This window comes from Vipera berus (assembly GCF_964194415.1).
Source record: "Vipera berus genome assembly, chromosome: 5".
Taxonomy (NCBI): domain Eukaryota; kingdom Metazoa; phylum Chordata; class Lepidosauria; order Squamata; family Viperidae; genus Vipera; species Vipera berus.
Genome location: NC_138207.1, coordinates 68812226 through 68834958, shown reverse-complemented (window position 1 = coordinate 68834958; position 22733 = coordinate 68812226). Strand labels below are relative to the sequence as shown.

Sequence of the window (22733 nt, the reverse complement as noted above, 5' to 3'; positions counted from 1 at the left end):
GTTTGACATTCCTGGTTTACAGAGAGTCAGCATATTGTCTCCAACAATCTAGGTCCTCATTTTATCAACCATGGAAGAATGGAAGGCTGACTCAACCTTGAGCCCCATCAGGATTGAACTCCAGACTGTGGGCAGAATTAGTCTGTAGTATTGCATTCTGATCACTGTACCACCAAGGCTCCTTGGTCTATACTTGATCTTATGCTATCAATTTTCCACTTAATCTTTCAGAAAACTAAATAAGGATCAAACTATATAAAATATCCACAAATATCTTAACTAACCCCCAACCTCCTCATGTTGGTTTTTGATCATAATAAAGACTTGATTGATATTTTAAATACTATTATCAAAGCTCATATGCTTGCCACATTTATTTGTAATGTAAAAGTGCAGTAACAGAGAAAATTCTCAAGTACAAAAATAGCTAACTATATGCAAGAAAAACACCCCTGCACAAAGCTTATGTGTAATGTGTTCTAACCAAATGTACATAGAATTCAATACAATAATTATTTGTTATAACTAGTAAGGACTTTAATTTTAGGTGAAGGAAAACAAAATTATGTGATACAACATCACTTTTTTAGGTTAGGAAGCATGCAATGTTTATTTCAGAAATGAATTATTCAATCCTTTTTTTTAAAAAAATTGTTAGCCAGTGGTTTTAAATTGCCAAGGTTGGACAGCCATGCTTTAAAATCTCACTTGTTTCTGACTTGTTAAAAATTAAAAAACAAAAATGTTCTTTCCTCACAAAAGATGTTTATTAACTGGCTTTAATCTGTGATAAAATGCTTAAATAATGAAATTCAGAAGTCTCTGTCTCTCTCTGTGTACTAATGTAATAGAAAAGACAATTTGCCATATATATGTGGCAAATTGCCTTTCCTATTGCATTTGTGTGCATTAATAATTTAATATATGCTTGAAGATATCCTAGCTTAGCTGAAGTTATAAATATGGTTTTGGACCCTGCTGACACATAAAACTTCTGGCAGTTTTACTTATTAAAGAAACACAACATATGTCACAGACCAAAAAACAGAAAATTATCGGCAGATGAGATGCAAATCTTTTTCAGGTTATTTTTTCTCAATCCACACACCCACAAACACACAAGCTCACATACTGTTAACTGCAGTAGAAGCTTCAGGCCTATGTGTGTCTCTTGGCTCATAATGAGGAAAAAATGCAGAGGCAAAGAATGTCAGAAGCTTTTGAAGAAACCGTAATCTTGTAAATCACCAAGTCCAGGGGGCACTATTGAAGAACACCATTCAAGTGAGTCTCGAAGAACCAGGTTGTTCTTCTAACTCAGTGGTCTTCAAACTTGGCAACTTTAAGACTTATGGACTTCAACTCCCAGAATTCCTTAGCCAGCCCTGCCAAGTTTGGAGACCCCTGTTCTAACTGGTCCAGATCAGTGCCATGTTTCAATTCTTGGAGTGTATTTTTTTTAATGCAGAATCAGCCTGAAGAACTTTTTTTTGCTAACTCTTGAGCCCAATCTCTCCCATTATTCTTCACTTGAATAGTCACATCAACTGGCAGCCCAGCGAAAGGGCTAATGTTAATTAAAGGTCTCACTAGTAGGAATTATTATTATTATTATTATTTAAACTTATATACCGCCCTTCTCCCGTAGGACCCAGGGCGGTTCACAAGGCAATTAAGACAATATAACAATACAAAAGTTAATAACAAATTAAAATAAAATAAATTATCCTTGATTAAATCTAAAACCCTTAACTCTAATTAAAAACCCCAATTACAATAGGTTAAAAATTAAAAGTTCTCAGTCCTGGCCGGAAAGCTCAAAGAGCCAGGTCTTCAGGTCCCGGGGGAACAAATGAAAATCTGGGGCAGTCCTGAGCTCTACGGGTAATTGGTTCTAATGGGCAGGCGCGCCCACAGAGAAGGCCTTCCCCCTGGGTCTCGCCCTCCGGCAATCCTTGACCGGCGGTACCCTGAGGAGGCCCTCCCTGTGGGAGCGCACAGGACGAAGGGAACTTGATGCCGGCAGCATGTGTTCCCTCAGATATCCCGGACCCAAGCCATTTAGGGCTTTATAGGTCATCACCAGCACCTTGAATCTCACCTAGAGGGCAACCGGAAGCCAATGCAGCTCGCGGAGCAGAGGAGTTATGTGGGAGTATCGGGGAGCCCCCATCACAACTCGCGCGGCTGCATTCTGCACCAGCTGAAGCCTCCGGGTGGTCCCCAAGGGCAGCCCCATGTAGAGAGCGTTGCAGTAGTCCAATCGGGAGGTCACGAGCGCATGAGTGACTGTGCGCAGGGCATCTCGGTCCAGAAAGGGGCGCAACTGGCACACCAGGCGAACCTGGGCAAAGGCAATGCAGTCATGGATTCTTTGGCTGATTCTGGATGTGACATCAAATGAGACCATGATTTCGTCCTCATCTATAGTCACATCCCTGATTGCTTGAAGACACTGTAGTGGACAGTTAATAGAATGTTGGCTCCCTCTTGTGAGATGCCTGAGCTTTTTTGTTAGTGCTTTTGCAATGTTATATGTAGGGATCCCTGGTAGAGATATGTCTGGACAGAGGGGTATGCCAGGTTTGTGTAGAAGCGTGTGAGGATAGATCCACTGCTTCTCATCCATGACTGCATTGATTCAGAATACACCTGACTTAATTGAATACATGATCAAAACACCCAGGATTATGGATCTCATAAACCTCTGCTTAACTACCTACTTTTAATTTGATGGCCTCATTTACCAACAAATTAAAGGAACACCTATGGGATTACCGCTTTCAGAAATTAGAGCAGAGGTCATCATGCAATGTCTATAAACGATAGCACTTCCACAAATAGAACCGAAAATTTGGATCAGATCTGTAGACGACACCTTCACCATAATAAAAAAAGACAAATTAGAGAACATCCGCAGAACTATCAGTAACATTTTTAAAGGAATCCAGTTTCCTAGAGAAGAAGCAAAAAACAACTTGCTACCCTTCGTGGACATCCTGATCAGCAGAGAATGCAATGGCAAACTAAAATTGCAAGTCTACAGAAAAACCACCCATACTAACCAGGTGCTCCACTATCAAAGCGACAACCCAACTGCCACAAGAGAAGCTGTGTAACGACTTTATTTAATTGAGCCCAAATACAATGCAGCAACCCAGAACAGTAGAGAAAGGAAATAGAGCATCTATACAACACATTACGGTCAGAGAATGCCGGCTGGTGGCCCCCAAGGGGAGGGCCTTCTTTGTGGGTGCCCCGGCTTTATGGAATCAACTGCCGGTTGAGCTTCGGATGGCACCGGATCTTCGCTCCTTCCGGCGCGGGTTAAAGACCCATTTATTCGAACAAGCTGGCCTGGCCTGATGGGGGAAATGTTAGGGTTTTAATGTTTTTTTTTATATTTTGATTGTTTTAATTCGGGCAACAATTTAATCCTTTTTAACTTTTGTACTTCTATTTATATGCCCTGTTCACCGCCCTGAGTCCTTCGGGAGAAGGGCGGTATAAAAATTTAATTAAAAAAAAAATGGATACCCACGCAATTTCATCAAAAAGTCCCTGACCATTAAACCAATACAGCAAAACCAACACAAACTCTAAAGAGAATTACAGTGCCATACATCAAGAATATCCCAGAAATTGCTAATGGACTACTACAACCACATGGAATCAGTATAGCACACAAGCCAACTAAAGCCCTTCAGAACATCCTAAGCAAACCAGAAGATCCAGCAACCCCAGAAATAAAAACAGGAGCCATCTACAACATACAATGTAAGAACTGCAACAATCATATGTAGCAGAGCTCCCCAACGTTTCCGGGTTGGCGGTCCAGTGGGAAAGGGAGGAGCAGGGAAATGTGTTTGCGTGTGCATGCACAAATGGGCGTACACATGGTGGCAGCACTAGCACCCACCCACATGCGCAAGTGGGCCATGCACACCTATGGCGGTGCTGGCACCTGCCCTCATGTGTAAGTGGGCCACTAGCGCCTTCCTGTATGTGCAAGTGGGCCACTAGTGCCCACTGGCATGCGCAAATAGGTCGCTATTAACTGTGTGATGCTGGTGGTGGCACTAGCACTCCCACACATGCACAAACAGGGCCACTAGTGCCTGCGAGGTGGTGCTAGTGCAAGTGAGGGGGTGCATGCACATGTGCGCACACTCGCCAGCCATTCCTGTGGCCTGGTAGCCAACAGGCCGCAGCCCGGTACTGGGCTGCGGACCACAGGTTGGATAAGTAGGACAAACAGGCAGAAGACTGGCAGAATGCATCCATGAAGAACAACTGGCGGTCAAAAGGCATGATGAAAATTCTTTAATTTCACAACATATAGACAGATTTAACCATAGTTTCAAATGGGAAAATGTGACAATCCCAAATCCAAAAATGCCAGGGAATTTCTAGAAGCCTGGCACTCTGACAAATCAGCCATCAATAGGTACATACAGTAGATATTTACAACATCTATAGACTATGCAAAAGAGACAATCAAGCAGCCCAAAAGAGAAATAGATTTGCCATCATGTTTGCTATCATGTACATTAAATGATATGTAAAATGATGTTTGATTTATTTATATTCATTATAAAATGTATATGCAGCCTGATTCCTAACAAATTAGACTTAATCCAATTAATATTATTACCAGTATATTCTGCTATATAACTGCAAAATGCTTGGTAGTGACCTTGCATAATTATCAAGTATTATAATATCATTGCATATAAGAACAACTTATATTCAGTATCAAGATTCGTAGACATAATTGTGCTAGATTAGTCTATTTAATACAAACCAGAATAAAGCCATGCATGCACATATACCAATGGTTTTCTTCTTGTATGACCCAAAAGCTTATATACTATAGGTCTAATACTTCAGCATTTAAATTTTAAGCTTTTTCCTTCTAATTTTCTGAGTCAGTGAAGACATGGCCTTTCTCTTGGAGGCTTGGGAAAGGACCTGATCTACTCTGACTTAATGGTTCCCTCTAGTTTGGCCTCATTAGCTTTAATCTTTAGATCTTCACACTGTTCAAGGTTATTTTCTTCCCTCTATATTTCTGTATTTCCAAAAGTGCCATGTTAAATTATTATGAGAGAATAAGGAAGATATATTTTACGGAACATTTTCAGTCAGAATGTAAAGTAATCAGTATTCTCTATTTACTGCCAAGCTTGTATTTCTTAATCATCTACTGAATATGTGTTTCGGCTTACAACTCTAATATCAAATGCTTTTGACTGCATAACTGCAGGAAAGCAAGTCAGAAGATGGTGCCACTTTTGAGCCATTGTGTCATTCAGAAGTGCATTGTTCTTTCAGGATAGTAAAAGGAAAAGAGGAGAAAAATACTTCAATTCTTTCAAGATTTGGTTAATGCAACCTTACAATAAAGATGGATTTAGCAATCATAGTTGTGCTTCTACCTTAAAGGGCGAACAGGAAGTCTGTTACAAGATGTCTACCAGTTATTAAAAACACTTGCAGATTATCTACCATTTACTGCAGAAGGGTGATGTACTATGACTTGTTAAATTAATTTACTGTACTTGGAATTTACTCCCCTCCCAAATCCTGAAAAATGATCCCAGCAACACAATGCTGGAAGGTATAAATGAGGTGAAAACTCATGCTTGCTGTACAGCAGGGGTCTTCAAACTTGGCCCTTTTATGACTTGTGGACTTCAACTCCCAAAATTCCTCAGCCAGCATGCCTGGCTGAGGAATTCTGGTGGTTAAAGTCCACAAGTCATAAAAGGGCCAAGTTTAAAGACCCCTGCTTTATAGGCTGTGGGTTGCCATCAGAGGAATGGTCAAAAGAACTAGAGATTAGAGATCTAAGTGCTGTTTTTAAGGTCTTCATGATGAACATTGCGTACAATTGTTCAGATGTCTTCCAGAAGGCACTTAAATGAATAAGAAATACTGCAGATTTTGGTTGGACACCAGGAAAAAATTCTTAACAGTATGAGTTGTTCAACAGTGAATCAGAGTTCCTTAGATGATAGTGAACTCTCCTTTGCTGGAGACATTTAAACAGATTGGATGAGATTGTATAGTTGTGGATTACTCTACAGGGCAGGGACTAAATCAGGTTTATTAAGGTTGCCCAGGTTAAGAAATGTGGACTTCAGCTCCAAAAATCCTGGAGCACTGGGGAACTACCAGAAGACTAGAAAAGAACTGATGTGGTTCCTCTCTTCAAAAAAACAGACCCAAGAAACTACAGACCAATCAGCCTAACAGCAATACCTGGGAAAATACTGGAAAAGATAATAAAAAAACAGATCAGTGAACATCTAATAACAAGTAAAGTAATAACTAAGAGTCATGCCAAACTAATCTTATTTCATTCTTTGACAAAGTGACTAAATTAGTAGAACAGCGAAATGCTGTGGACATAGTATACTTAGACTTCAGCAAGGTATTTGACAAAGTAGATCACAACCTACTTCTTAAAAGGTAAATGTAAAGGTTCCCCCGCACATGCGTGCTAGTCGTTTCCGACTCTAGGGGCCGGTGCTCATCTCTGTTTCAAAGCTGAAGAGCCAGCGCTTGTCCGAGGACGTCTCCGTGGTCATGTGGCCGGCATGACTAGACGCCAAAGGCGCACGGAACACTGTTACCTTCCCACCGTAGTGGTCCCTATTTTTCTACTTGCATTTTTACGTGCTTTCAAACTGCTAGGTTGGCAGAAGCTGGGACGAGTAACAGGCACTCACTCTGTTACGCGGCACTTGGGATTTGACCTGCCAAATTGCCGACCATCTGATCAACAAGCTCAGCGTCCTAACCCACTGAGCCACTGTGTCCTACTTCTTAGTAAGCTAGAAAAAAGTGGGATAGATAGCATCACCATCAGATGAATTTGTAACTGGCTGACAAACCATAGTCAATGAGTAGTCCTTAATGGTACTATGTCTACATGCAATAAAATACCACAGAGGCCCCAGTACATGCAATAAAATACCACAGAGGCCCCAGTACTCTTCAATATCTTCAATATCTTCATAAATGACTTAGATGAGGAAATAAAGGGGAAACTTATCAAATTTGCAGATGATATTAAGCTGGCAGGAGTAGCCAACATACTAAATGATAGGCTCAAGACCCAGATGGATCTTGACAGACTTGAACACTGGGCCCCATCTAACAAAATGAAATTCAATGTGGAGAAAAGTAAAGTCTTACACTTAGGCAAACCAAACCAAAAGTACATATACAGATTGGGTGAAACCAGGCTTAATAGCAGTAGCTGTAAGAGAGATCTTGGAGTCTTAGTGCACAATCAGTTAAATATGAACTAACAGCATGCCGCAGCAGCCCCAAAAGCCAATGCAATCCTAAATTGCATTAACAGAGGGATTCAATCAAGATCACGTGAGGTACTAATACCACTCTATAAAGCCTGAGGAAGACCACAGTTAGAATACTGAAACCAGTTTTGGTCACCAGACTCTAAAAAAGTGCAGAGAAAAAGAGCAACAAAGATGATTACGGGACTGGAAGATAAAACATACGAAGAATGGTTACAGGAACTGGGCATGGTTAGCCTAGTGAAGAGAAGGACCAGGGAAGACATGATACCAATGTTCCAATATTTGAGGGGCTGTCACAGAGAGGAGGGGAGCAACCTATTTTCCAAAGCACCTGAGGCCAAACAAGGAATAATGGATGAAAACTGATCAAGGAGAGATTCAACATAGAAATAAGGAGAAATTTTCTGACAGTGAGAGCAATCAATCAATGGAACAGATTGCCCTCAGAAGTTGTGGGACCTTCATCACTGGAAGCTTTCAAGAAGAGACTGGACTGCCATCTGTCAGAAATGGTGTAGTGTCTCCTGCTTGGGTAGGGGGTTGTTATTCTGTTATTTAACTCGCAGAATTTCCAGCTGGCTGGAAAATTCTGGGAATTGAAGTCCTCACATCCTAAAATTGGCAAGGTTGAGAAACAATGGACAAAATGATTGCAGGCTTGTCAAACTTGCAACGTCACGTGACATTGTGTGATGTTTTGCGACTTTTTCCCCATTGCCGGCAATGGGGTGGGCACAGTTTCGGCGTGATGCATCTGGCCTGCGGGCCGGCAGTTTGACATGCCTGGATTAAGGTCTCTTCCAACACTTAAATTCTATGATTATCTTATATATCATTCATGACCCATCTTTATTCTGTTTGCTGTATTGATTTTACCCACAAGATATCTTTTCATTCGCTATAAACAATTTTTCCCACTTTAAACATTAGAAACTGAGAAGAAAAGATACAGATTGCCAAGGTTAGCCTTGAAAATGAAGAGGATTCCATCCACCTCTAAATATTCTATTCATTTCTCTGTATATTGATTGTAATTACCTTTCTTAATATGCAGCCACCAAACAGCAGCTTGAAAGAAAATGGCATCATTTTAAGGGAAAATTGGTTTTAAGGAATGGATCCAAGTAAAAATTTGTTATAATTAAACCCAACTGTCATTTTACAATAAAACTTTATTTTCTGATGGATTGTAGAAAGCTTCAGATTAGATATCACTAAAGAAATATGACACAAAGGATATTGATCCAAAAGAGCCTTCAAAATCTCAGTCTATCCTGGAATGTTTAAATTCTATTTCAAGAGAATACATATATGAAACTAAATCATGCCAAAACATATAAAAAAGGGAGGATATTGCAGCTTCCTCTAAATTTTAAAATCCATTCTAGCTCTAAATATTTTGGCAAATTTCTTTTTTTTGCACAGTAGTATTATTGTATTTTGGGGGATCTATAAATATTATGCTTTCTACATCTTTCTTTGCATTACATGTAAGCTTAAAGGAAAATATATACTATAGGGTTAAAATTGTCATTTTTAAGTGTTAACTACAACATTATTTGAAGGCTTAATGAATCCTGCAAAGTTTAATTAAGATTTTGTGAATTTTTTTCATCATGCTTAAAACATAAAACCTTGTTGTTGTTGTTAGCTCCGAAGTCGTGTCCGACCCATCGCGACCCTATGGACAACGTTCCTCCAGGCCTTCCTGTCCTCTACCATCTTCTGGAGACCATTTAAGCTCATGCCTACTGCTTCAGTGACTCCATCCAGCCACCTCATTCTCTGTCGTCCCCTTCTTCTATTGCCCTCAATCTTTCCCAGCATTAGGCTCTTCTCCAGTGAGTCCTTCCTTCTCATTAGGTGGCCAAAGTATTTGAGTTTTAGTTTCAGGATCTGGCCTTCTAAAGAGCAGTCAGGGTTGATCTCCTCTAGGACTGACCGGTTTGATCGCCTGCAGTCCAAGGGACTCGCAGGAGTCTTCTCCAGCACCACAGTTCAAAGGCCTCAATTCTTTGGCGCTCAGCCTTTTTTATGGTCCAGCTTTCAGTGCCATACATTGCAACTGGGAAGACCATAGCCTTGACTATACGCACTTTTGTTGACAGGGTGATGTCTCTGCTTTTTAATGTGCTGTCTAGATTTGCCATGGCTTTCCTCCCCAGGAGCAAGCGTCTTTTAATTTCTTGGCTACAGTCCCCATCTGCAGTGATCTTGGAGCCCAGGAAAATAAAATCTGTCACTACCTCCATTTCCTCCCCATCTATTTGCCAGGAATTGAGAGGGCCGGATGCCATGATCTTGGTTTTCTTAATGTTAAGTTTGAACCCAATTTTTGCACTCTCCTTCTTCATCCGTAACAAGAGGCTCTTTAGTTCTTCTTCACTTTCTGCCATTAGAGTGGTATCATCTGCATATCTTAGGTTGTTGATATTTCTCCCGGCAATCTTAATTCCAACTTTTGATTCATCTAGCCCTGCCTTTCTCATGATGTGCTCTGCATATAAGTTAAATAGACAGGGCGACAGTATACAGCCTTGCCAGACTCCTTTCCCAATTTTGAACCAATCAGTGGTTCCATGTCCAGTTCTCACTGTTGCTTCTTGGCCCACATATAGGTTTCTCAAGAGACAAATAAGATGTTCTGGTACTCCCATCTCTTTAAGAACTTGCCACAGTTTGTTATGATCCACACAATCAAAGGCTTTAGCATAGTCAATGAAGCAGAAGTAGATGTTTTTCTGGAACTCCCTAGCTTTCTCCATGATCCAGCGTATGTTGGCAATTTGATCTCTAGTTCCTCTGCCTCTTCGAAATCCTGCCTGCACTTCTGGTAGTTCTCGATCCACATACTGCTGAAGTCTAGCTTGTAGGATTTTAAGCATGACTTTACTAGCATGAGAAATGAGTGCAAAGGTGCGATAGTTTGAACATTCTTTGGCACTGCCTTTCTTTGGAATTGGAATGTAAACTGATCTTTTCCAATCCTGTGGCCATTGTTGAGTTTTCCAAATTTGCTGGCAAATTGAGTGTAGCACTTTTACTGCATTATCTTTTAAGATTTTGAATAGCTCAGCTGGAATACTGTCACTTCCACTAGCTTTGTTGTTGCTCAGCTTTTCTAAGGCCCACTTCACTTCACATTCTAGGATGTATGGCTCGAGGTCAGTGACCACCTCATTGTGATGATCAGGGACGTTAAGCTCATTCTTGTATAGTTCTTCTGTGTAATTTTGCCACCTCTTCTTAATCTCTTCTGCCTCTGTTAGGTCCCTGCCATTTTGGTCCTTTATCATGCCCATTTTTGCATTAAATGTTCCCTTCATCTCTCCAATTTTCTTGAAAAGATCTCTGGTCCTCCCTATTCTATTGTTTTCTTCTATTTCTTTGCACTGTTCATTTAAAAAGGCATTCTTATCTCTTCTAGCTATTCTCTGGAATTCTGCGTTCAATTGGGCGTATCTTTTTTTTTCTCCCTTGCCTTTCGCTTCCCTCCTTTCCTCAGCTATTTGCAAAGCTTCCTCAGACAGCCATTTTGCTTTCTTGCATTTCTTTTTCTTTGGGATGGTTTTAGTTGCTACCTCTTGTACAATGTTGCGAACCTCTGTCCATAGTTCTTCAGGCACTCTGTCTATCAGATCTAATTCCTTAAATCTATTTGTCACCTCTACTGTATATTCAACAGGGATATAATTTAATTCATACCTGAGTGGCCTAGTGCTTTTCCCTACTTTCTTCAGTTTAAGCCTAAACTTTGCAACGAGAAGCTCATGGTCTGAGCCACAGTCAGCTCCTGGTCTTGTTTTTACTGACTGTATAGAGCTTCTCCATCTTTGGCTGCAGAGCATATAGTCAATCTGATTTCTGTGTTGACCGTCTGGTGATGTCCATGTGTAAAGCCGTCTCTTGGGTTGTTGGAAAAGAGTGTTTGCTATGACCATCGTATTCTCTTGACAAAATTCTATCAGCCTGTGCCCTGCTTCATTTTGTACTCCAAGGCCAAACTTGCCTGTTATTCCGCTTATCTTTTGGCTTCCTACTTTAGCATTCCAATCCCCCATGATGATAAGGACATCATTTTTTGGTGTTAATTCTATAAGGTGCTGTAGGGCTTCATAGAACTGGTGAATTTCATCCTCTTCAGCACTGGTGGTTGGGGCATAGACTTGGACTACTGTGATCATTCTGTCATTTTGAGGATTGTATCCCAGTATTGCTTTTCCTACTCTTTTATTGACTATGAAGGCTACTCCATTTCTTCTGAGGGATTCTTGCCCGCAGTAGTATACCTGATGGTCATCTGAATTAAATTCACCCATTCCTGTCCATTTTAGTTCGCTGATACCTAAGATGTCGATGTTCAGTCTTGTCATCTCTTGTTTGACCACGTCCAGCTTTCCTTGATTCATGGATCTTACATTCCAGGTTCCTATGGAGAGAAAATCTTTACAGCATTGGACTTTCCTTTCACCACCAGATACATCCACAGCTGAGCGTCCTTTCGGCTTTGGCCCAGTCGCTTCATTCTTTCTGGCGCTACTAGTACTAGCCCTCTTTTCTTCCCCAGTAGCATATTGGACGCCTTCCGACCTGAGGGGCTCATCTTCCAGCGTCATATCGTTTTGCCTTTTGGTACTGTCCATAGGGTTTTTATGGCAAAGATACTGGAGTGGGTTGCCATTTCCTTCTCCAGTGGATCACGTTTTGTCAGAACTCTCTGCTATGACCTTTCTGTCTTGGGTGTCCCTGCATGGCATAGCTCATAGCTTCATTGAATTACGCAAGCACCTTCGCCACGACAAGGCAGTAATCCATGAAGGGGATAAAACCTTATGAGTTTGCTATTATGAACAGTGAGAAAAGTTACCTGTGCAATATATAGATATTTATATATTGCAAGTTTTATTTAAGAATAATAAATATTGCAAGCACGTACATCTTTTTAAAGGGAAATATACTGAGATAAGTAAGTACACAACTGCTAAACTCAATATTTATATAGGGAAACTAATTTTTTAAAGGTTGATGTTTGGATTTGTGGAAGGCCAACTGCCCTGAAATAACACAAATAAAGTGTCACTGACGTCTGAGAAAGCCAAACCAACCTGGTATGTACACCTTCTCTAAGAGCCATGGTAGTACAGTGGTTAGAAAGCAGTATTGCAGGCTAATTCTACTGACTGCCAACTGCCAGCAGTTCAGCAGTTCGATTCTCACTGGCTCAAGGTAGACTCAGCCTTCCATCCTTCCGAGGTTGGTAAAATGAGAACCCAGTTTGTTGGGGGAAATATGCTGACTAAACTGCTTAGAGATGGATGTAAAGCACTGTGAAGTGTTATATAAGCCTAAGTGATATTGCTATGTAGTCTAATGAAGATAACCAGCAATCTTACAGCACTTGCATGTAAAACTATTGGTGACCAAGCTAGCTGCTGACCACACAATCTTGCTCATATGTCTTCCATTCCTTTTTCTCCTGACTCACAATCTCAAGGCTGCTAACAAAGGAAAATGGATATTTATGCTAGTGGTCACCATCTGCACTTCCTCTACTTGTACCAAAGCTACCTGGGGAATTCTGGGATATGAAGTCCACACATGTTAAAGTTGCTAAGTTTGAAAAGCACTGTGCTAGAAGTACAGCTCTTCTCCAGCCCTAAATCTCATTCATAACCCATCAGATGTTGCTTCTACTTCTGCACCTTAGAAAATTCTAGCCTTAATTTAAATTTAAAGATCTCTATTTAATATCTGTTTGTGTGGCATAGCTAGCAGCATTGCTATTAGTCTAATAAGCAAATATATAAATATGGAACTGATCCCTGCCCCTGTATGGGCTATGCTGAAAATAATTTGGAAAGAGACACAACACAACACAACACAATAATCCATGTGAAAAAAGGAAAGCAATCAGAACACAGAGAACACTCTTCCCAACACTTCCACAAATCAGCTCTCTGTTATTCCAAGGATGGGATAAACCTGTGTACTCCCTCTCAAGACAGGAAAAAGATGTTTCATGTTTGATATGTTTTTTTATGTCCTTTTTTTGGAGTAAGGGTGGTGAAGAAGTCCAACCTCACTATTCTGTGCCAATTGTGCTTATGTTCACAGCCTAGTAAAGAGAGAGAATAGAATAGAATAGAATAGAATAGAATAGAATAGAATAGAATAGAATAGAATAGAATAGAATAGAATAGAATAGAATAGAATAAGTTGGAAGAGACTTTGGAGGTCTTCTAGTCCAACCCCCTGCTCAGGCAGGAAACCCTATACCATTTCAGGCAAATGGCTGTCCAGTCTCTTCTTAAAAACCTCCAGTGTTGGAGCATTCACAGCTTCTGTAGGCAGGTTGTTTCACGGGTTAATTGTTCTGTCAGGAAGTTTCTCCTTAGTTCTAGGTTGCTTCTCTCCTTGACTAGTTTCCATCCGTTGCTTCTTGCCCTGCCTTCAGGTATTTTGGAGAATAGCTTGACTCCCTCTTCTTTGGGGCAGCCCCTGAGATATTGGAACACTGCTATCATGTCACCCCTAGTCCTTCTTTTTATTAAACTAGACATACCCAATTCCAGCAACCTTATGTTTTAGCATCCAGTTCCCTGATCACCTTTGCTCTTCCCTGCACACTTTCTAGAGTCTCAACATCTTTTTTGGTGGTATTTTTTTAATATTATCCTGCAAATAAAAAGAAACTACTTATTTGTCATGGCATTAAACATAGACACGGAAGAAATGAAGTCTAAAATGAGTGGTTGTAAGCTGTTCACTTCTATGGAGGCACATCTACTTTGAGGCTATTAAAGCCCAAAATATAGTCTGCTGGATATCAGGCTTTTACAATTATTGTTTAAAGGTCTTCTGCAAATGCTTTTGTTTGCCAATATAAATATACTGGCTAGTTTGCACTGATCTATACTATGTCAGAGGAAGAAAATGGAACACTTATTCCTTAATACTACGTCTTACAAGGTTTTTAAAAAATATTCTGGGGAAGAGAAGTTTAGACTCAAACAACGTTTCATATTTGATATGAAGGAAGTATAAGTAAGCTATTATTGGTTATTCTTATATATGTGTTTGTATGCAGGTCACAAATTACAATCCAGAATTGCAGTTTGAGAATGGTTAATTCTCCACTCAGTTAGTTTTAGAATTTCCTTACTGCATGTAGGGAAAAATAAAATTACTTCCATGAAGCAAGTGCAGAATTTCCTTTCCTTTTTCTCTCTCAATCACACATACAGCTACTGTATATCTTCTCATTAAAAAGGTAAAGGTAAAGGTAAAGGTAAAGGTTCCCCCGCACATGCGTGCTAGTCGTTTCCGACTCTAGGGGCCGGTGCTCATCTCCGTTTCAAAGCCGAAGAGCCAGCGCTTGTCCGAAGACGTCTCTGTGGCCATGTGGCCGGCATGACTAGACGCCAAAGGCGCACGGAACGCTGTTACCTTCCCACCGTAGTGGTCCCTATTTTTCTACTTGCATTTTTACATGCTTTCGAACTGCTAGGTTGGCAGAAGCTGGGACGAGTAACAGGCGCTCACTCTGTTACGCAGCACTCGGGATTTGACCCGCCAAACTGCCGACCTTCTGATCGACAAGCTCAGCGTCCTAACCCACTGAGCCACCGCGTCCCTTATCTCATTAAATAAATAGTAAATGTTTTTTTTCCCATTGAAATTTTATCTTCTTTCCTAACTACTACTACAGCAGGGGTGTCAAACTGCCGGTCCACGGGCCGGTTTCATCATACCAAAGCCACACCCACCCCCTTGCTGGCAATGCAAAAAGAGTCATGATACATTGTGACACGTCACGTGACGTGGCGAGTTTGACACCCATGTACGACAGTATTTTAAGGTCATTTTCTTCACCTGAACATGCAAGGGCTTTAATGTTTAAGTTAAAAAGGTGTGAACAGCTCTTACATAATCTTATCCTGTCTGGAGTAATGCTGATGAGAAGTTCAGCCACGAAACTGTAATCAACAAACTTGCATTTTGTATGATTTCAAAGCCAGCACATCCTAGTTTATGATCTTGGTCTCAGTAAAACCATGTGATGCAACCCATTATGTTAATTTAGATGCACCAATCATATTAAAGAATTGCCTTAAGTCTTAAACAAAGTCAGTGTCTGCCGAAAAGAGCCTCATGGAACACTTTTCAGCTTAAATTTTGAGCTAGGATTTTTTTTTTCTTTTCTAGCAGCTTTGCAACATGAATTTAAATGAAACCAATAATTGGGGGGAAGTATTGGGGAATTAATCTCTGGTCTGGTTTTGTTTTCTAAACAATCAATTTTAAGTGTGATCCAGTCTTTTCTGTTACAAAAAAATTACCAGTGACTTCAGTCAATAGCCAGGATGTGCAGTGAATGCAAAATGCTGTGCTATCTGCATATCACTCACCGTTGAACAGCATTAATCCAGTGTGACCAAGATTTAAATGATATGAAGATACGGTGGCACATATTTCTACATAAAATGTTTTGATACCACAAATATTTTGCTCCCCTCTTTGGCCAGGCATCTGATTAAAGAACTGCCAATAAACTCTGCTCATTTTTGCTTTGTTGCTTTTTTTTTTTAAAACGCAGCTGTCATTTTTTGTAAAATTTAGGCAATATTACTGCAAAGGTTGTGAACACAGAATAAATCTATGTTCCCCCAGGAAAAAATTAAACTGAAATATTCTGAATGAAAAACATCAATGCTGGGTGTTAATGGGTACCTCTAATACGATTTAAACCCCACCCCCCAATCTATTAACTACTGAAACATCTGCTCTGAGAAAAGTTTTTTAAAAGACCAAATTCTATGCTTAATTACTAATATACAATAGAAAATAGTGCCTTTTTGACTATGAGCCAACAATGGCATATTTGTTCTTTCCTTATATATTTCCAGAGCTTTCTATTTATAAATCAATTTATCACAGCTATCTTCACTTTTAGTGTTTATTGTTTGGCTTTTTTCCCCAGATCCTAAAGATAACTCACAAAAACAAGAAAAGGCAACAGTAATTACTTTGCTAAATATGGACTATTTGACACAGTTCAGAGGTTTTATTGACATAATACTACATAAGCTTGATCTTTATTGATTTCAGCAAAACTGTGGGGTATAACGTGCTGCTACAGCCTTTATGCATAATGCCAATAGGAGATTAGAGTGAATGGCAGAAAAAAAAGAGTTAAATTATAATTTTCAAGTTACCTCTTGATGTTTCCTTATGTATTTCATAATTTCTACCTGCCAAAGCAAAAATTATGACTTTACCTCTTAGTATTTCCTAACCCCTATAACTTCTGAAGCAATCTTTGTGGTTCTGTTCACTATTCCACAGGACTGAAAATGAATTGGGCTTATTCCTCTCCCACCCTCCTGCCCTCAAACAATGTAAGTAGAGAGAATTTTGTGGATCGGTGAACTTTAAGATGAGTGGGCTTCAACTCCCAGAATTCCTCAGCTGGCATGTTGATTACTGCAATGTGTTCACAATGGAGATGATCTTGAAGATCACTCAGATGCTGCAGCTTTTCCAAAATGCAGCTGTACACATATTAAACAGCATACCACAACATCCCATGTACCAACATTGCTTCAGGAAATGCAATTCTTGCCAGTTAGCTTCTGAATGCAATTTAGGGTGCTACTTACAACCTATACAGTCTTACATGACAGAAAATCTGGCTATCTGATAGAATGCCTGATAATTTCTGCCCATAATCAAGTAGGGTGGGCATGCTCCAAATCTGATAAACAGTCTTATCTGATGGGACCTAGGTCGCTATCAAAACCCTGCCTTCCCAAACAGTATCGTCTTCAGACATTATGTTTAAAAAGTATTTGAAAACCTCCTTTTTTCCAGACCTTTTTTTGTGTGGGTGGCAAGCCTTTTTAAGAATTTTATATTTTATATCCTTTTCTGATCACATATGGTTCTTTTTTATTGTCTTGTTCCTTTTGTTGTTAATGTTGTATGCCAGTCTTTACAGAGTTGGGTGCTGTCTAAATTTGATGAATACATAAATAAAGACCAGAAATTGTGGAAGAATTTGGTTGCAATAACATAAATGACATCACTGTTGTCACATTACTAAGTTTAATATGTCTGAATCAAGGTCATCCTGTCCCATTATGGTTGTAGTGAAAATTGTATTACTTCTGTATCAGGTTAATGCTATTGATAATACAATGTTAGGGGTAAAATCCATTTTACCTTTATGTGTGATAAAAGCATAATAGAATATAATATTTCTGCTATATCATTCTGGCCATTATAACAATCTTTTCACAGGATATGCTAATGAAAATAATTCTTACTTCTCTGCATTTTATTGTTAACAGGTTATAGATTTGATAGTAGATTATACAAACTGATCATTTCCACAACTGCTGGTCTTGGAATAAATACACTTATGGCTATTAGTCTTGCTATATATTTTATTGTTTTATTTGATGAACCTTCATTTTCTTATCTTTTCTTTTCCTGTGAGCAATAATACAGACAAGAAATGACTACTTAGCACTTTTTCCTACCCTCAGTTCTGGACTAAAAGTTGTTATGTTTTTAAACTTAAATTTCATTCAGTCTGATTTGCTAAAAGCTACATTTAATTACATAAATACCATGCACCACTGTACAAAATCTGGTAGTGTATCTTTGTAGAATAGAATTAGACAACTGGTGAACAGTTGTTTATTTCAGAGATATTTTCTTACTGGAGAAACCTTCCTTCCTTCCTTCCTTCCTTCCTTCCTTCCTTCCTTCCTTCCTTCCTTCCTTCCTTCCTTCCACCGTGCACAAGTTCTGCTGGGTTGTGAGTGCAGAGAGGCTAGGGAAGGGAAGACTTACCCAAGCAACTTGCAGTCTTCCCTGGTGGTTTTTCCATTGCCATTTCTCCCTGCAAGCTTCCCATACAAGCAAAGTTTTTGTTTTAGGGAAACTAGCAGGGAATGCCGGAGATCATGATTAAGTTTACACTTGTGGGAAGCTGTCAGAGAACATTAAAAATGACAATCATGTGACCACATCTGACCATGGCAGTGTAGTAGCATTGCAGCATTGAATTGTCCATAAGTATGTCAAATTTAAGTACCATGAGATTCACGGATTTTTGGATGCATTCTCTAAGTTAGCCAATTTGAAGTATGTTAATTTAAAAATTGTTGTCTTATGGTACATTGTTTTGCCCAACTGATGGTTATAAACAGACATGAGCTGTTTAATAGTATATAGATAAATTTATCATGAAGTGATTTCATTCAAAAGGAAGCAAATTGACAATGAATTCTTTCATGGCCTTAGAAGTATTAAACTTCTTTTTCCATCCAAGAAAGAAATATTTGATGGTGACTATAAGTGAGTAACAGCGAAATATTGAAAATGTACTCTTCTCATCAGAAAGGCAATACTTGTAAAGCATCCTGAAGAGTGAAAGGACATCTGTGTGGAAGGTAACAACCCAGGTTAAAGAGGTTGTAGGGAAGATCAAGATGACAAAGTTCAGGACATATCCTTAGCTTTGCACAATAATATGAAAAAAGCTATTTACAGGTTTCTCTCTCTCTCTCTCTCTCTCTGTGTGTGTAGGGGACCTAATGGCTTGTGAGAGAAGAGTTAGTACATCAGTGGTACATCAATGTAACTAAGTTACAACAAAATATCGAACTATTTATTGAAAACATCTTGTTTTGTGTTCGGTCTAGGGTTGGCATTTGTTAGGTTAATAAATAGTAGATAAGTGAAGTAAAGACACAACAATAAATATTGTGATGAAGCGAGGAAGATAAAAGAACAAACTCTGGCCTGCAGTGTTACTGAAAATAACAAGAAAGCCATATGAAAAAAAAAATAGAAAGAGATAAGGCTTCAGCCAGAAATGGAGCCACTTTGTTATGAAAAATAATATAAGTATGTTTGTGCAGCGAGGTAAAGCATCAGGAGAATGACCTTTCTTTTTTGAAGGCTTTTAAGAGAGGCCATAGCTGGTTTAATAAAAGGAAATCTGCTACTAATAGGAAAAGAACCCCACTTCTGAACTTCTGTTTCTTTATAGTAGAAAAAGCAAGATCTGCTTAATGATCAGATTTTCAGCTCAAATAATTTCTGTAAGAGCAAAAAAAGCTCCAGCACAGAGTAATCAATATTACTCTACTAGCCGCCAAAATTTAGTTCTTAAAACTGTGAATATTTCTCCTATGCTTTCTTGAACAATATTGCCCCAAATTTCATATATACATATACATAATTAAATTAAATAATAAATTAAAAAGAAAAAACACACAAATAAACTCAAAGGGCAAGACATGATGCACCACAAGGTCTTTTTCTGCCATCAATTTTCTATGTTTCTAGAAACATTTTCTTTATGCACCCATGTGAACAGGATGGGAAGAGCAGTAAAAAAAATAATTTAGATCTTGATCTATAATTTTTCTAGCTGGGTAATGTAACATTGCAAAGCCTGTATCTTACAACATATATATATATATATCCTGACCACTAAAGGGGCAATATAGAATATATATCTCGTGACTTTTAAGATGCATAGAGATCATTTGCCCAAATTGTAACATGCTATTAATTTTCTTATGCTTTTTTTTGCTTGAGAAGCTATGTGTAGCTAGTATACGTCTACACTTTAATTAGTCTGGATACAGTTTTTAAAAAAATAATGCATTACTGTTCTTGTTTATTCTTTCCAAAATATCTTGACACTTATTATTCAGTAGCTGGAAGCTGTGTTGTGGTGGTAAAACCTAATATAGTAGCAGAACTTAGCACCAAAAATTTGGGTCTGGTGAAATTATGACAACCTGGAATTTCCCCCCCCAAAAAAAGTATAAACATTTATCTTATAAAAACACTGGTGGGAGGCAATATCCAATATGCAGATCTATTGAAAGTTGAATACCCAGAGATGTTGGATTTTTACCGGCCAGTTCAATATGTATTCATCAGTTTTGGAATATACAACAATAATTAAATTATTGATCTGGCTGTGACACATGGAAATTTGCATGTATTCTAAATTACTTCCAAAAAGTAGAATCAAAAACATGAGTCAACCATTGTTCAAAAGTTTGTTCTTTAAAAAAAACCTCTTAAAAGCAGAGTCTGAATCAAGAAGTTATTTACTCAAATTTCAGTATTGCCACAAACTTTTAGATATTTACAAAAACTATAAACATGTCCAATCCATTTGATTGCTGACCGAGACCACCTCTAAATGTTATGCAAAAAGTTGAAGTGTGAGTTTCTAGTATTTTTGCAGAGAATGTAAAGCCAATTAGAACCTGCCCTTCCTGGCCAATAAATGAGCAGAATTTCTCAACCAATCTGGGCTCAGGGATTGATCAGCAACTGAAAGTCTTGTATTGCCCCTTTAAACAATTGCACAAAAAAAGAAGCCCTTTTCCCTCCAAAAACCAAAGCAAACCAACCATTAGTATAAGATAGAAGCTCAAAATTTCTGCACACTGCTCAGTGCAATAGCATAGTCTCTAAGAGGCTATTTCTATATTTGGACTTTTTTTTTCAGGATCCAGTCTGGGTCAGTCACTGGGAGCAGAAGTTTTGTCTTCTGAGCTTTCAGATTCATGCTGGAGCCCATCTTCAGGGAACATCTCTCTAGCAGAGTGTGTGCAGTTCTCTGTGTGATATTTATATGCTGCCTGTGGTATGTGGCTTTGTAGATGTTGATTGGGGTTTGTTGATGGCTGGCTATTAAATTGTTAGCTGTCGTTTGCTTGTGCTGCCCAGCCCTTGCCTTCTAAGTACTTGAGAGGCTGGTGGTAAATCAGCACTCCTGTTGACTCACAAGAGGCTTCAATCATTTCCGTGGCTGTTTTTGTGCCTGCTCGTCCAACAATCTTAGTAGCTGTAAAATTGAATGTATGTCCTTGTTTATTGCAGTGTGAGGCTACCAATGAGCTCAGGTCTCCCTGTGTGACCGCTTGCTTATGTTAGTTTCCTCCCTGTATGTTCTACGACTTACACAGTCATAGGGGAAAACTTAGGCATTGTAAAGATTGCTTGTAAGTGGGAGATACTTCCAATGTAATCTACTGAAGCCCCTGCATAGATTGGTAGTCTCTGGGCAGTGTGTGATGTCCACTTGCAGATCTTGGAAACTGCATTCTATAGCTTCTGAAGTGTTTTTGATGTATGGCAGAGTGTGCTATGTGGTTGGTCTTGTACCTTGTTTCTTCCTTTCTTTCCCTATCATGTTGCGCAGACATCTTGTAACAAGTGATTGTGGGTACCCATTCTGGGTTTTTTTTGTTTTTTTGACATTTGTCATTCTGCCATCTTGCCAGAAGTCTTGAGAGCTGGAAGAAGGGGCATACTAGGTAACTTCTGCACTGGACTGCCATTCTAAAGACAACATGGCTGCTATTTCTGCAGCATCAATAACTGTTTACAAACAAATTTTCATTGTTTCCGCAAAACCTTAAAATTATTGCAGGAGGGTTCCTAGTCCAACTGCAAGGGTGAATGATCACCGATTGCATCAATGAATTGGCACGTTGCTCCATTCATTATGTAGACAGATTGGTAAAAATATCTGGAAGTGTCTTCTGACTGGTTTTAGAAGATGTCTAGGGAGCATGGTTCTTAGACAGTCTGGCCAATGTTTTATTTAGGTCAGAAATATTCTTTTAAAGACCACTTAGCCCAAGGGGATTAATTGTGAAATGATTATAGATAAAAGGGGGCAGAAAGAAAGGAGTCCCTGCAGATTTTACTCCGCTTAGTCATTCCTGACTATAAGGAGCAGTGCTCATCTCCAGAACTGAAAGAAAAATAAGATTTTCAGTTGCTAAAAAAGTTATGGGAAATATATTGACACTTATTATTCAGTAGCTAGAAGCTATGCTGTACTGGCAAAGCTTAAAGTATTATCAGAACTTAGCACCAAAAATTTGGGTCTGGTGAAATTATAATAAAGAAAACTGGAAATTGATTTTTTTTCCTGGAAGTGAAACGAAAAAGGGCGAAAGCAGAGAAAGATGTTGAACACCTACTCTTCTTTTGTGAACTGATTTAAGGAAAACTGATCTGAAGCAAAAGTTATCAGGATCTTAGGAAAAACAATTCATACTCATGATTTTGTTTCACAAAAAACTGTCACCCGTTTTCAGTTCCCTGTATTTGGTGTAGACACAATTTAGGAGATGAAGCTATTGCTACTCATAGTAAACTAAACTAGCCACCAATATCTCTATTGATATATTCTTTCTTTATGTAGTACACATTTAAGAAATAAAGTTCTTTACATGGTAAGCTAGTGAACTGTCTATGTAGTCAGATCACATGCCATATTGCATTTTGTGTCAGGACCCACCCCAAACCACGTCTTAGGAAGACAAAATTCTTGGAGTCAAATCTATTCCA

General features: G+C 39.1%; 1 long non-coding RNA gene across 1 annotated transcript in view; it reads left to right on the top strand.

Moving 5' to 3' along the window:
• LOC308668375 overlaps nt 1–22733 on the top strand; it is a 53926-nt gene that overhangs the window by 3632 nt on the left and 27561 nt on the right. The window contains exon 2 of the long non-coding RNA XR_014026504.1: nt 16677–16729. This is a non-coding gene — a long non-coding RNA (uncharacterized lncRNA). The remainder of the gene's footprint in view (nt 1–16676; nt 16730–22733) is intronic.